Raw genomic sequence first — 16,994 nt, forward strand, 5'->3', positions numbered from 1 at the left:
ACAATGTAGATTTGAAATTTTAGGTAAGTTTTGGTAGGGTTGTAAATGAATCGAACCGAGTCGCATCACGCGGAGTTTTGTAGGGCTCGAGTTTGGCTCGTTTGTTTATTAAGCTCTAAAAGCTAGTTTTGGCTCAGCTCTGTTCATTAATATTCGAAACTTGATTTCTTTTGCTATTTTTTATTTTATTTAAATATTTATACATATTTTTATATCGTTTAATATATGAATAATATATTTGTCGTATTCTTTAAATAAAGATGAACAAGTCGAGCGCATTCAAGCTGGAGCTCGACCTCGACTCATTTATTAAATGAGACTAAAAGTTTGGCCTGAACTCATTTATTTACTTAACAAAATCAGCCGAATCGAGCCCTCAATGAACGAGCCGAGCTTGTAAACAACTCGGTTCATTTGGGGCCCTAATTTCTTGGCACTTTTTCTGAGTGTCTAGACTTTCTCAAGGATCAAAAAAGCTATGGCAAAACTTCAGGCAACCTTGTTGTAGCAAACTATTTCTAGATAAATTTAATCCATGTAGGTAAGTAAATGAATTGTCTGAGAAAATGATCAAAATTGCCGATGAGATATTATCTAACTAATTCTTTGGTTACATATGGCCCTCATCCTACATATGCCAGATAATCACGGGACTTGAGGGTAAGCCTCAAAGAGGAGTTAGGAATGAAACTTTAGACCATTGCTTCAAGGTTCAAACTTATAACTTTTTGTGTTAAAGTCATGTGCCCTGGGAAAATGAAAGAATTTGACCCAAAAAAAAAAAAAAAACTTTAATTTTGGTTAATATTATAGAAATTAGTGGCATCGATGGTGGTGGTCATTTTAGGTTCCCAAACTCAAGATAGTTTGAGTGTTGTAATTTGTTCTTGAAAGGCCTCTGCTTGTTCCTTTTTTTTAATTTTTTTTTTTTTTTACTTGCATGTCTAAATGTTGTCACATACTACGACATAGAAGTAGGGCACCAAATCCCACAAAGTTTTACATTTCAAGTCAAGAGTCTAATATCTCTCTCTCTCTCTCTCACACACACACACACACTCTGGGACTCCACACATACAAACAAGATTTATACTTTCTATCAAGGCATTTTGATTGAATGAAAAGTGGTCACTAGCACCATGTTGTCTTGTTCATCTAGTCTTCCTTTGAAAGGTTTTGTTTCATATTTCTCTATCACAATTCAATACTTTGCACCTACTCATTTGAACTATGAAAACTACAACTCAACTCTACCCACAATCTCTCTCTCTCTCTCTCTCTCTCTCTAGCATGCTCATTTCATTTCTTAGAATTCTAATATGAAGTAAGTGTTCTTTCCTGACCTTGACTAGGAGAAGCAAAGACTATGGGGGAAGATCATTCATTGCTTTCGCAAAAAGATTGAGAAAGGAAGAATATAGTAAGGAATTATACTTTGCAGCATGACCGCGTCAACTAGTATTTTTTTGATTTTTATTTTTTTAATTATATATATATATATATATATATGAAGATGATTCTATGAAGCATAGGTAATTATAAAATAAAAAGTTATTGTTTCCCTATCTTTCTTCTTCTTTAATAATAGTCAGTTCTATGGTGAGACTCATAATTGAAAGAAGAAATGATAAATTATAGAAGAAGGAATGCTTTGGTAGTTGGAATTGGTCCAAATATGTTCTGACCTATGCGAGAATCTTATCAAACAAAGACCTTTCACATTTGAAACTCAATTTAGCATGACAATATCTACAATAAACAATAGACAAAAAGATATGGGCTTTGCTTATTGAACCTTTTTTATTATGCAATTTTTTTTATTTTTTATATTATTATTATTATTTAAAAAAAAAAAATATAAGAACTGTTTAAAAATTTGAAATATTGACTTATTGGAACATTCCAAGTGGAGTAGATGGCAAATAATGATTAGGGTATGTTGACTTTCTACTATTTAGTCAATAGAATATAAACTAAAAATTAATGAAAGAAAAAATAAGAGCCGGACAGATAACGATTGCTAATATCATCTTAATATGATATCTAAACCTAACATTTGACTAATTTAGTTATGACCAATAAAACAAATTTGTTAGAATGCTAAAAGTTGCCAGTGGGGTGAAGGAAGAGTGATTGCAAGTGGGAGAGACCAGTTCAAAGTGAGAAATTTGGTTTGTGTTTTTATTTTCCCAGTTTCATTTCAAATATATATTTTGAAACATAAACAATTCAAGTTTGAAAAATCTTAATTCTTGTGTAAAAATAATTTCAAAATTTTGGTATTTTTTAAAAAAGTGATTTTGTTTTTATAAAATTTATGCAAAAAACAATTTTTGGAAACAATTCACCAAAAATTTTGTCGTGTTTTTCAGAAAATAAAAAATAAGTGAATAAAAAATGGGTTGGCTTCCCTTCAGTCCGTAATCGGACTGGAAGGTATTATTGGGCCCGTAGAGGCCCATTACGGGCTTTGTTTCGATAATGTGAATCATTCAATGTGTAGAACTCATTGAGTACTATATGATCATAAAAAATCACGTTGATCGGATATCGATAGTTATGTGATCAAATCAGTTTTGTATAAAAAAAATAGATGGCGAGAAATAAACGGTTGACATAAATATGATTCGATGAGATAGTTATCGATATTCGATCAACGTGATTTTTTACAGGCATATAATACTCGATGAGTTCTACACATTGAACGATTTAAATTATCGAAACGGAACCTGTGGTAAGCCCCATGGGTCCAACCGTACTCTCCAATCTATGATGGGACTGGAATGAAGTCCAGCCCAATAAAAAAACACAGCCAAACAGGTCGATGCCTTCAAAGGAGGCCAGTCTATTCACACATAGTAATTACTACTAGTCAATCTATGCAATTTTGTATTGAGCCACAGTTAAGCTGAGGCATAAATGTATCCGACCCAAGACATGGGGAGTGTGCTCACATGCTGTGAGGTCGAACGGAGACTTGTCTTGGGTTTATTTTAATAATTTGAGTCGTTTATATTTTATGGTTCATCTAACATATCATTCATAGAAAAAAAAAAAAAAAAAATCAAGTTAATAGACATATGTAATCCCGTGATCAAGTCTTAATTGTTTTAAAATAAATTATTAAAATTATTTTAATCGTTTATTTTTTTAAAAACAAATGTGGTATTATTTTAAAGTTACAAATTTCCAATTAATCTATTTTTTTTTCTTTATAAATGATCTATTTAACGAACTTACCATATGAACAGCTCGAATTAATAACATGGGCTCGTGACAAGACCCCATGAGCCTTCCCAGCACCACACTCCCAATTCGGTCTGACTCAAATTTGGATATGCTCAAAAAGTTTATTTCTTATAAAATGAAAATTAATCCATCAAGTAGATATGGGCTAACAGTGTTCCATTCAGTTGTTTTACCACTCTAAAGAAACCAAAAAAAAAAAACACTTGTTTTAGTTTTAATCAAATGATATTTTTTGAGACGATGTTCAATCATGTTGCAAATATTTGTGACGGCACTTCCCTTTTGCCAAAAAAAAAAAAAAAAAATTGTCACAAAAAAAATATATATGTAAGGGAGTGTTTGGGAAGAGTTTTTTTTAAAGTTTTTTTAGCTAAAATAGTACTAAAAGATAAAATAAGTTAAAATAGTCAATAAGATAAAATATCACATTAAATCTATAATCATTTTATTTTTTCTCTCACAAACATTACATCCAACTATAAAAAAATCTAACTATCTTTACAAACACAAAAAATTTAACATTCTAAAATAATTAAAAATTAAAATAATCTACTAAAATAACACCTTCTCAATCACCCGCGTAGTCATTTTCTTAAGGTCTCTAAAAGTTAACTGGTTTTGTATAGTTAACTGGTTTATGATTGGACAAGGAGGATCCTATCAGTTCTTGAATTGTCAGTTTGGTATTAGTGCAAACTGGGTCAATCACGGTGGGGAGTCCACTATCTATGTTGCTTTTGGAATCCTAAGAATTTCATGTTTTTTCCTATAAAAAAGCAGTGTTCTTAAGAAAATTATAATCAAAACTGAAAAGATAATTAAGATCTAGATAGAGCATATCATTTTATTATTTATCGATCATTATTACAAAACAAAAAAAGAAAAGCAAAAAAAGAAAAGAAAAAAATAAAAGAAAAGTAGAACATGTTTTTCATCTTACAATTTTAATTTAGGCCAAGTTTGGGAAGACTAAAAAAGTGCACTTTTTGTCTTTTTGGACTAAAAAATTGAGGTTGAAAATATGGATGTTTGGATTAACTTTTTGACTTTTTATTGAAAAATGTGTAATAAAAAATTGTAAAAATTGATTTGTAGGGAAAAATTTGAATTGGGAGTTGTGCAGCCGTAATTGTTGACTTTTGGTGAATAGTATTAACTTTTTAGCTTTTTGAGTAACTTTTTGACTTTTTAACTTTTTTGGATCTTCCCAAACTTGGCCTTAGTTTAACAATAATGTACAATATAACTTTTAACTTAGGTATATGCGTACATGATCGATTATTTATTTATGCTAATCTATATGCCTTGCAATTTAAACAAAAATAAAACCAAAATAATGTGTTCAAAATTTCAGACTAGGCCTCGTTTGGCAAATAATATTTTTAGCCAAAAAGTTAAAAAATTATTAAAAAAGTCAAAAAACCAACAACCTATACTAAAAAGTCAAAGATTTCTTTTTCTCTCTACTTTTTGCACATCTTTTCGTAAAAAGTCAAAAAATCATCCCAAACATTGGGTTCGTTTGGTTTGAATTTCCCAAAAATTTTTGGGAAAATTTCTCTACAAATGAGTTTTCAGAAAAACTCAAACCAAACAAATTTTCCCAAAAAAATTTTCCAAAACTTGTAAACCAAACAAGTTTTCCAAACAAATCTCTCTCTCATACACATCAAATCAATCACTTTTTCCAAAACTCTCTCTCAAAATAATTTTCCAAAACATCTTTCCAAAAAAACCAAACCAAACAACTTTTCGTACTTTTTATCTCCCAAACTCATCTCCCAAAATCAAACCAAACAAGCCCAATAATTTTTTTTTACATCATATTTTAGTCAAAAAATTATTTAAAAAGTCTGTTTTCAAATGAGGCCTATATATATAAAACAGAATTTTCATCTATTCAATAATTTTACAGAAATTTTGAATGCATGAATGCAAACATTGTCTAATCATGATGTTGACTTTGCTAGATTTCAAGTTGAATTGCCTATTCAACTATTTTCTAAGAGGTAAATATTTGACCCGAGAGAGTGAGTTTCATTCGTTCGCAAAAAGAAAAGAAAATAGAGTGAATTTTACACTATTTAAAATGAAACCCTAAAAAATTTACTGAAATCATTGACTTCATGCGAACAAATATGAGAAATCAGTATTTTGGTATATCGAATGTTTAGGTGATTGTAGCCATGGTAATAGTATCTAGGCAATTTTTTTTTTTTTTTTCTTAATAGGAAGAATACATATATGTATATATATATATATATATATATATATATATTTAATTTCAAAAAACTTTCATAACACATTCTACTCTTTTTGCAACACTTTTCACTCAAATATCTGAAGAACAATTGAAATCTTCCTTTCTTATTTTATTATCAATATTACAATACATACAAGATATGACAAGTGTATTTCTAACAGACTAACAGATTCCTAACATACTCTAACTATCCTCCATGTGATACAGTTGAGTCATTAGCTTCAGTTTGAGCTGCTGCAGCTGAGACTTTGACTTTGGCTTCATTGGCATTAGTGGCTTCTAAAATATTCTCATCAGCCCCCTGCAAGCTGATGGGAGAAGTGACCAATAGCTTAGATTGAAGATAGTGACAGTGAGAAGCAGATAGAGGTCTGGTAAACATATTAGCAATTTGATCAATAGATGGAATGTATTTGAGAACAAGCTTCTTGGCTGCAATTTTTTCATGGATAAAGTGACAATCAATTTCAATGTGTTTAGACCTTGTGTGAAACACATGATTAGAGGCGAGGGCAATGGCAGATAAGTTGTCACACCAAAGAATAGGAGGCATGGAAGGAGAAAGAGAAAGGTCCCGGAGTAGCACTTGAAGCCAACTTAATTTGGCTGTAACATGAGCAAGAGATTGATATTTAGCTTCAGTACTAGACCGTGAGACAGTGAGTTGCTTCTTAGTTGACCAGGAGACAATAGCCTGATATAGATTTGCGATCAATAGAGTCCCCTACCCAATTAGAATATGAGAAAGCATATAACTCGAAAGTACTGGGGCTAAAAGTCAAGCCATGAGAGAGAGATCCTTTGAAAAATCTGAGAATGTGCTTGACTATAGAAAAATGAGCATTGGTAGAAGCATGCATATATTGACAGGCTTCATTCACTATTAAGGAAAGATCTGGGTGAGTAATAGTGAGGTATTGTAAAGCACCAACCAAGCTTCTATAGAGCTGAGGTTAAGTAAATAGAAGAGAAGAATCAAGAGTAAAAGCAGGCTTTATGGAAATGAGAGTATTGCAGGGCTTACAAGAAGTCATCCATACCTTAGTAAGAATATCAGAAGCATATTTCTGCTGAGACAAAAAATATGAGTCACCTACAGGTTGAATAGAAATGCCCCAAAAACAGGAAATTACCCAACTCTTTCATGGCAAAAGGAGGATGCGTCTGATTAATGAGAGCTTAGATGTGAGTGGAGTTGCTACCAATGAGAAGGATGACATCCACATAGACAAGAAGAATGGTGATAATAGTGGAGGTCTTGTGAATGAATAAAGAGTTATCACAATGGCTGTTGACAAAACCTTAAGATAACAAGAACTTAGAAAAATTAGAGTACCAAGTGCATGAGCGTGTTTTAGGCCATAAAGAGCCTTTTTCAATCTGCAAACATGATTTGGAGAGGAGGCACTGACAAAACCTGGTGGTTGGTGCATATACACTTCTTCATCTAAGGTTCCATGTAAGAAGGCATAGCTAATGTCTAGTTGCTTTAATGGCCAATGATAATGTAAAGCAATACACGACAAAATCCTGCTGGTAGGATGATTGGCCACAAGATTAAAGGTTTCATTATAATCAATACCCTCTTGTTGTAAGAAACCCTTAGTGTCATGACCTCAAACTCGCCCCTAAAAGTTAGGGCATGACCCGTTCAAAAATGAACATTTAACCTGATGTACATAACATACGGGGCCTTATCGGAAGCACGTAATATGAAAATAATGATACATATAAGCTCCATTGAGCTACTTCTACATGCCAGGATCTCATACAACACATGCATCATAGTAGATAGATAAAGTCCCAAACTATATCACGGAGCATCGGTTATATACATACACATATACAGTCCCAGCCCTATAATTGGGCATATACAAAAACTATTGAAGTTATATACATTCGACCCTAGGTGGGCAATCAAAAAGTAAGCCAACATCTTCAAAGACTTCACAAAATAAGTGGCCTTGCACAATGCCTGGACACACGAAGGTTGACAAAAGAAAACGGGTGTCATGGCTGGGACTGACCACCTGGTTGGTTACCTACAGAAACAGACATAACACAGATTAAGCCAGGCTCAGTGAATAGTAATACTTAAGTAAAACGATGCTTAACTTGAAATATAATACATCAAAGCGTAAGAAGATGCACACATAGTTAGTCTGATTCTGTACTAATTTCATAACAGCCTTAGGCCCATTCTTGAAATGTAATGGCTTGAAACATAATATCTTAAAACATGATGGCTATAAGCCCTTAAACGTAGTGGCACAAAGCCTTTAAACGTGGTGGCGTTAAGCCCTTGAACATGGTGGCACGAGGCCCTTGAATCATTTGGCATTAAGCCCTTGAACATGGTTGTGTGAACTCAAGAGGTGTCTCATACGGATTCTAGAGGTGACTCACTTCGTAGCACTTAGTTCCGTATTGCACTTTGTTTCATATCATAACAACTTATACGGAATGGCCATAGGCCCCGAGTCTTACAAACACTTAGAGTCATGTGAAAGTATTTCATTCTTTCCTTTATTTCTTTTCATGCTTGGCTTCATTTACATAATTACATACATAATAGTCATGCGTTAATAGAATGCTAATGGCAATCATTAGCTATATGTGAAGCGTATTACTATTCACAGTGTTGTGATGACGTGCTTGTTCCTCCCGGAGTGTGCCCTGCACACATTCAAAACTTATAATTTAGTTCATCTTTCATATCAAATTACTTTCTGTTTCGCTTTACTTCAAAGGAATTTATAAATATCGAAAAGGCATCAAATATATATTCCGACAATATTAGAGGGTCCTACACGCAAAACGGAGCAACCCATGTTTTTCAGCATGGGCCGCACGTGCGGCTGTGAGCCCCACACGTGCGGCAAAATTCCCCCGCACGTGCTTTTTAGGCAGAACCAAACCACCAAAATTCAACAATTGCCGCACGTGCGGCAGTGACCCCCGCACGTGCGGCAATTTACCTGTTTGGGTCCGAAAATTGCAACAAAATCTTGTTCTTTTGGGAGTGTTTGTAAGGCTCTAAGTTGAAACTTTTAAGTACTAAATCATGGTTTGAAACATGTAATTAAAGGTACAACATACCATAATCTAACTTGAATTAAACCCATGAACACAACTCAATTGGTTTGAGCAAAAATTGAAGCTCATCAACATCCTTTCATTCTTGAAGCTCTTAACTTTACATACACATAACATAGATATACAAAAACATGGCATAAGCATGAATATCAATTTGATAAGTAAAGAGACAAGATGATGCTCTCACTAGATCACTTGAATTGGATTGAAAATACACAAATGATAGGATTATCATACCAAGTCTTCAACGTACACATCCAAGACTTCCATTCCACTCTAGATTATACAACATTAAGAGCTTCCTATTTCAAATTGAGAAAGAGGATTGAACTAGGGAAATTACATTTACCTTCGCTTCAATCTCTCTCAACTCTTCCTTGTTCTTAGCCTCTCTTCACTTTTCTCCCAGGAAAGATATTATAAGAAAGTTCCTAAGTCTTGAGTTCAAAGAGGCTTTTATAGACATACATATACAAAGAGTGAATAAAGACGAAAATCAATCGTTTAAGCATCCGAAATTGAAATTTCCCAGAAATACTTAATATTACCTAAAAATTATGCTGATCACATATTTAAAATCAATTTCAGTTAATTAAACCCCTAAGGCTTCCAATTTCTGATTCAAACATTCTAATGTAACAGATACTTTTCTTGTTTAAACAGATAGACACCCTTAAACATGGAGTTCACTTACTTAACCTTAATTTCTCATAGGCTTTCACAATAAGCATTCAAAACACAAAATAGGGTCTGAAAGTATATCAGAAAACATGCACGAGGGTCGGGTTATTACACTTAGCCACCAACCTTTCTTTGTGTCTAGCAATGGTACCATCACTATTTCACTTTGATCCTTAGACCCACTTGCAGCCAATAGCTTACTTAGAAGTAAGAAGAAAAACAATAGACCAAGTTCATTGAGCAAGTAAGGCATTATACTCTTCAAGCATAGCAGCATGTTAGATGGGAGATTGGAGTGCTTGTTGATAAGTAAGGCGTTCTATATCACTGAAAGAAGATGAGGTACAGGCTACAAGGCCATGAGTTTTGGATCTAGTAAGCATAGGGTAAATATTAGTAGAGGAACCGACAAGTAAAGCTAGGGCAGGAACAGATGAAGAGGGCAAAGTGGGTAAGTTTATAAAAATTGGGTGAATTGGAACAGAATGAAAGAAGGATTGAGAGAAGGGTGACGCTGAGAAGACTAGGACAGAAGGTGGACTAGACATAGGAACATGTGAAGAATTAGGTACAAGCATAGGCATAGGAGACTGGACTGCAATAGGCATAGAAGAATATGCTACACTACGTATAAACAAAGGAGCAAGTGCTACAGTAGACAAAGGTAGAGAAGCAGATGCTGTAGTAATCATAGAGATAGGTGGAGGCATAAGTATAGGAGCTACAGGCAAGGTAGGAACGGGAGAAACTTGAGGAGAAGAAGTATGCCAAAAGAAGGAATGAAGATTGGAAAATGAAGAATCAGTGAAAGATTGAGCTGAAAAAGGAAAAAATATGTTCATGAAACACATGTCTAGAAATATAGACTTGACTTGTAGACATATCCAAACATTTGTAGCCTTCATAAGAAGAGTGATAGTGAAGAAAAACACATAAAGTAGACCTAGGCCGAAGCTTAGTGGTGGTGTAAGGTCTTAACCAAGGAAAGCATTGGCAACCAAACACCTTCAGAAATAAGTAATCAGGTATAGCATGAACAAGAAACTCGTGTGGAGACTTGTGAGAAAGTTTATCACTTGGGTAGCCTATTAATGTGATGAGTAACAGTAGAAACTACATCAAACCAGAACTTAATAGGAACAGAAGAATAATGAAGTAAGGCAATGGTTGTTTTAATAATGTGCCTATGTTTCTTTTCTGAAACACCATTTTGAGGTGGAGTGTATGGACAAGATAGCTGATGAACAATGCCCTGATGTTTACAAATTTAGTCGTAGGTGTGTTAACAAATTCAGTACATCCATCAGTTCTTAACACTTGTAGTTTAGTAGCAAATTGAGTCTCAACATATGTTTTAAACTCTATAAATTTAGAGAAAACTTCACTTTTGTAACAAAGAGGATAAAGCCAAGTAAATATACTAAAATCATCAATGAAAAGCATATAATACTTGTAACTAGATGAAGAAGAATTGAATGGACTCCATACATCACTGTGAATGAGAGATAAGGGGTTATTTACAGTAGAATTGGAAAGTTTGAAAGGAAGTCTATGACTCTTAGCCATACTATAATGTGTACATGGAATGGTAATCTTAGATTTATTTACATCAACTGACAAATGTTTCTTTAAAGCAGTAAATTTCACTTGAGATGGATGACCTAATGTAACAACCACCTCCTCAATTAATTGCTAGTTATGTGATTTGCCTTGATTATGTGTGTAGATGCTCATTATGTGCCATGTGTTATTTGTTTTGTGATTACATGAACAGATATGTAGAGAATATGAAATAAACCTGTCTAAATAAGTAAGCCATAAGGTTAAAAGTAAATATTTGGAATAGGAAATTGAGCCTGATTCACAGTAGTATGATTAAATTCAGTGTAATTTGAAGTGGTTTGTGATGAGAATTGAGTTAAGTGAGTGCAATTGATTTAAATCAATTAATTAGGCTAAACTTCTATGAAACTAGGATTTAGAAAGCATTAGTGAATTAGTTACACTCTTTGAACCCACTCGACAATTAAATAGGGAAAATAGAACTTAGTGGGTGTTGTAGAGAAAGAAGAGTCTAGAGAGAGAGAGAGAGAGAGAGAGAGAGAGAGCCCTAGAGAGCTCTAGAGAGAAAAGAGAAAGAAGGGGAATTAAGCAAATTATCAACCTGAGGTAAGCTCTTCACTCAAATTTCTTGAAATTGAAACTTCTACACTCGTCATCTTCTAAGATCTAGGTTTAATTAGGTTGAATTCATGGTCAATTAGGAGCTTTGTTAATGTAATGGAAAGTTTAGAACTTACATGGCTCGATATGGAAGATTTGAAGAGTTTAACCCAAGATTTAGACTTGCATGGCCTTATTCATGTTCAAACACTTGTTTCTTGCTTGGTTTTGGGACTTGAGAGGGGAAACCTCCATAGCTTTTGAGTTTGGAACTCAACATTTGCATGGTTCTTGATTTTGTATTCAAATTCTAAGTTTTGATCTTTTTACATGGAAATTGGGTTTAGTTTGAAGTCATGGTTTAGCTTGAAGTTAGAAATTGTTCATTCAACTTGTGTTTATGAGTTTTGGGTTTTGAATTGCATAAAAATGAAGACGAGTTTACAAAAGTTGAGCTTTAAATGTGAAGTAAATTTTCGGACTGGAACTCAACCTAGACCGCACTTGTGACCTGAAGCCCCACACGAGCGGCCAGCCTTCCTTTGCCTCACTTTGCATTCTACTTTGGTTCCGCATGAACAGCCAGATCCACTACACGAGTGGCCAGGCCACCGTACGAGCAGCGAGGGCTAGCGCACGTGCGATCTGCAGGGCAGTCTTGATTTTGTTTTCTCTTCATTTGATTTCTGAATTCCGGGCCTCCGTTTGCATGGTTTTCATGTGTATTTCAAGTTCATCTGCATATCATGAACAAGAAAGAAATTAAAGAACGGATAGGAATAACTGAACAAGGAGGTAATGAAAGAACCGATTGAATGAATGAAATGAATTTAGAGACGTTGTGCTTGAACGTATTGTGCAGGACACTTGCACGAGGAGTTTCATTTGACCAAGCACGGTGAGTAATTTCTTTGTAAAGATATTTTTGTATAAATTACATCGAAATGGCTATGCTATACTATGTTTTATGAAATCTTCATTTTGTTTATGAAATGTCCAACGTGATAAGTATTTGCTAAAATGTTAAGTTATGCTATGGGATTTCGAAATGCTTATGATATGACAGGTTTTCAGACAACTTATGTTTGCTATGAATGAATGAGATTCCCTTTTGCTTAACGAATGTGACACTCGTGAACACATGCTTTGATTTTCGAAAATCTCCGTTATACTAATGTCGATCCGTATTGGTCGTTATGTATACGTCGACCCATTGTGGTTTTTATGTCTAAGTTAATCATTGTGATCGTTATGTCTTTGTTGATCCATTGTGATCGTTATGTATATGTTGATCCGTAGTGGTCGTTATGCCTGTGTCCCCAGTCATTTGTGGTCGTTTTGCTAATATTCTGTTTAGTATTATTGTCCCCTGGAATGTAAGTAACTGTGAACGGTTGATGAACTTTATGAATTCTAAATGTGTATATGTGATAAATGCTTCGTTTCGGCACAAACGTTCTATTTGGAATTTTGTCTAAGGTTTAATACGGCTTTTGGAAATGTAACGCGCTATGTCTTAAACTATGAAAGGGTTAAAGGTTTGAGGAACTTTATTTCTGATTACAAGTATCTGAAAAATACTTTGATCATGTTAAGAACATTGTTTTGATTTTATAAGTTATGGACCTCATTCATTTAATCTCTTTACACTGACGTTATTCACTGGGCTCTACCTCATTGTTTTATATATGGATGTAGGTGCTCAAGTGCAAGAGTGAATGTAGTGGCGCCAACCTAAACTCTGTTTTGTCAAGCCAAATACCGTGCCTCACCACAAGGTTCCAAACTGTCAAGCATTAAAGGTTTTTTTGGGTGGTTTAGAGTTCACCCCTTTGAAATTGTGATCAAGTGTAAAGTTTAGTCTTAAGACTTTGGTTATGACTGGTTTTATTTTTTTAATGGGATTTAAGCCCTAAGTCATGTTTATGTTTTGTATACCTAAGCTTGACATGAACTTATGTATAAACATATATTGGTTTGCTTTATTTCATTTAAGTCTACACAGCTCATTGGACGTTATATTTTATTAATTATTGGCTTCCGCAACCCTTATTATTGTATTATTGCTAAGCAGGCCTTTGGTAATCTCAGATTACTAGCCGGTCATGATGCTAAACCTATAGGGGAGGTTTCGGTCATGATAGAATGGTATTAGAGCACGAGTAATATCGCTCACAAGTGTCCAAATGAGCTATAGGATGTCCTAGACCATGTGTGAGTGTGTATGCACTTGTTATGTGTATATGTGACAGCATGAATATGAGAACCAGCTTTTTCCCATGTTTATTATTAACATGTTTACATATAGACCAATGGAAAGCGCAAGGCATACAGATGAAACTGAATCTTCGGATGCAAGAAGAGACCGATTGGAAAGAATGATGGAGTTATTGACAGAATCTTTGAGACAATAACAGAGACAATCATTTCTACCCCTTCCTCTGCCACTAGTAATAGTTGAGCCAAACAACAACGATGATATTATAGCTTTGACAAAGAAATTTAATAAAATGAAGTCACTAACCTTTCAGGGAGGTCTTGACCCTTTGAAAGCCCAAGCTTGGGTTTTGGAGATAGAAACGTTGTTTGAGGTTTTCCCATGTTCGGAGGTGCAAAAGGTTTTACTAGCCACCTTTACTCTGCAAGAGAAAGCAAGACGGTGGCAGATGCTCGTTTGAGACAATAATGGTTCCATGACATGGGCTCAATTTAAAGAGCATTTTATGAAAAATACTTTCCTAAATGTGTCTTGGACCGCAAGGTGTCTAAGTTTGAGCAGTTGAAGCAGAATACTATGTCTATGGCTGAATATAAGGCCAAATTTACGAAGCTTGCTTGATATGCGCCATACATGGTTGATACAGACTATAAGAAAGGAAGAAAGTTTGAAGGTGGACTCAATGCTGAGTGCTTGATCGAGTGAATGTGTTGAAACTGACAAAGTATGTTGATGTTCTTGATAGAGCTCTTATCTCCGAGGCAAACAGCGCAACTCTAAAGCAGGCCAAGGCATCGATAATTGATTGGAAAGGTAAGAAACAGGATTCTGATGTGAATAGAGAATCAACACCTTCGATGAACAAGGAACAAAACTTAGAAATATCTTGTAAGTCAAGTCAAAGTGAACTTGCCTAAAGAAACGGTTCAGCACCAATTGTTTAGAGTGTGGGAAAAGACACCGATGAATCTATTACTGAGCTTTTGGGGCTTGTTTTGGATGTGGAAAAATAGGACATATGGTATAGGAATGTGCTCAAGTTGAACAAAATGTTAATAGACAGCAAACTTAGTTGGTTCCATACCAATAATGAGACTTACTATGACAAGGGAAAATGTCAAGCAAGGGAGAGTATTTGCACTCACCTCAGGGAATACACAGGAGACTCAGACCACTATCTCAGGTAAGCCATCAATATGATATTTTGCATAGGCCATCAATATGATGTTCTGTATAAGCTACCAATATGACGTTCTATATAAGCCATTAATGTGAGATTTCGCATAAGTCAGTAAGTGTGATATTTCGTATGAGTCACCAATATAAGTTTTTTAATAAGTCATTTTATATGAATGTTTTGTATGGTATTGAAGTTAAAAATTGTTCAATCAACATGTTTTTTGTGAGTTTTGGGTTTTGAATTGCATGATAATGAAGATGAGTGTGCCAAAGTTGATCTTCAAAAGTGAAGCAGATTTTTGGACTGAAACTCAACCTTGGCCGCACGTGCAACCTGAAGTCCTGCATGAGTGGCCAGCCTTCCCCTGCCTCACTTTGCATTCTGCTTCGGCTCCGCATGAGCAACCAGATCCACCGCATAAGTGGCCAAGGCTACCACACCTGCGGTTTGTATGGCAGTCTTGATTTTGTTTTCTCTCCATTTTATTTTTGACTTATGGGCCTTCATTTGCGTGGTTTCCATGTGTATTTTAAGTTCATCTGCATATCATGAACAAGAAAGAAATTAAAGAACGGATAGGAATAACTGAACAAGCAGGTAATGAAAAAATCGATTGAACGAATGAAATGAATTTATAGACATTGTACTGGAATGTGTTAAGCAAGACACTTGCACGAGGAGTATTGTCCGACCAAGCACGGTGAGTAATGTCTTTGTAAAGATATTTTTAAATAAATGACTTTGAAATGGCTATGTTATGTGATGTTTTATGAAATCTACATTTTGCTTATGAAATGTCCAACATGATAAGTATTTGCTGATATGTTAAGTTATGCTATGGAATTTCGAAATGCTTATGATATGTAAGGCTTTCAGACAACTTATGTTTGTTACGAATGAATGAGATTCCCTTTTGCTTAACGAATGTGACACTCGTGAACACATGCTTTGATTTTCGAAAATCTCCGTTATGCTGATGTCGATCCGTATTGGTCGTTATGTATACGTCGACCCATTGTGGTTTTTATGTCTAAGTTAATCATTGTGATCGTTATGTCTTTGTTGATCCATTGTGATCGTTATGTATATATCGATCCGTAGTGGTCGTTATGTCTGTGTCCCCAGTCATTTGTGGTCGTTTTGCTAATATTCTGTTTAGTATTATTGTCCCTTGGAATGTAAGTAACTGTGAACGGTTGATGAACTTTATGAATTCTAAATATGTATATGTGATAAATGCTTCGTGCGCTATGTCTTAAACTATGAAAGGGTTAAAGGTTTGAGGAACTTTATTTCTGATTACAAGTATCCGGAAAATACTTTGATCGTGTTAAGAACATTGTTTTGATTTTACAAGTTATGGATGTCATTCATTTTCATTGTTTTATATATGTATGTAGGTGCTCAAGTGCAAGAGCGGACGTAGTGGCGCCAACCTAAACTCTATTTTGTCAAGCCAAATACCGTGCATGTGACGACCCTGACCTCCAAACTAGTACATTATATAATTGAAATAAGTTTAATTACATGATTATGTGCTTGATTGTGTGATTATGTGTTTAATTCTATAATTATCTGTTGATATATGGAATATCTGTTTAAATCGATAACTTAGAGTCAGAAATTGAAAGCTTAGATGACCTCCGAAGCTGAAATTAACTAGCCCAATAGGCTAATTGGAATATTTAGAATTTTATGGTGACTTCAATTGAAATTTGATTTGGATCAAAATAATTAGAGTAAACTTATTGAATTAGTTAGAGTTAAGCGTAATTCACTAATCCTAACCACATTTAATTAGGCTAACTTAATCACATCTTATATAAGGCTCAATTTAAGCTTTGAACTCGTTCTATACACTCTTGGGCTGAGATTTGAGAGAGAGAGGAGAGTTGAACTCAACACTTAGAGAGAGGAAGAAGAGATTGTAGAGAATTGTGGAAGATTGAAGGGTTGGAGCTATAACACACTTGGATTCACACAATAGGTATGAGATTCATCCTAAATTCTTAGAATTGAACAATGTAGAAACTAAGTTCATGGAGTTATAGGATCATTAGGCTAAATTTGAAAATGGTGAGCATGAGTTGTTATGAATGGGATGAATTGGAGTTGAATTACACACATGCATGCATAATTTGAGT

This window comes from Camellia sinensis, chromosome 9 (assembly GCF_055761805.1).
Source record: "Camellia sinensis isolate YWXY chromosome 9, ASM5576180v1, whole genome shotgun sequence".
Lineage (NCBI taxonomy): Eukaryota > Viridiplantae > Streptophyta > Magnoliopsida > Ericales > Theaceae > Camellia > Camellia sinensis.